A 346-nucleotide genomic window follows, 5' to 3' on the forward strand; every position below is an offset into this window, starting at 1 on the left:
ATCGATGATTCTAGAAATATTTTGTGGCAGTAAGGCTTGTCAACAACAGTCAATAAATCAGTAATATACTGTACTACAATAGAACAGTCATGTCATCATAATAAATCAGTAATATATTGTACTACATTACAACAGCTATTGTAGTACAATATATTACTGATTTATTATGATGACATGACTGTTGTAATGTAGTACAATATATTACTGATTTATTATGATGACATGACTGTTCTATTGTAGTACAATATATTACTGATTTATTGACTGTTGTAATGTTGACTGTTCTATTGTAGTACAATATATTACTGATTTATTGACTGTTTAAATCAGTAATATATTGTACTAC

Source organism: Limulus polyphemus, unplaced genomic scaffold (genome assembly GCF_000517525.1).
Source record: "Limulus polyphemus unplaced genomic scaffold, Limulus_polyphemus-2.1.2 Scaffold8591, whole genome shotgun sequence".
Lineage (NCBI taxonomy): Eukaryota > Metazoa > Arthropoda > Merostomata > Xiphosura > Limulidae > Limulus > Limulus polyphemus.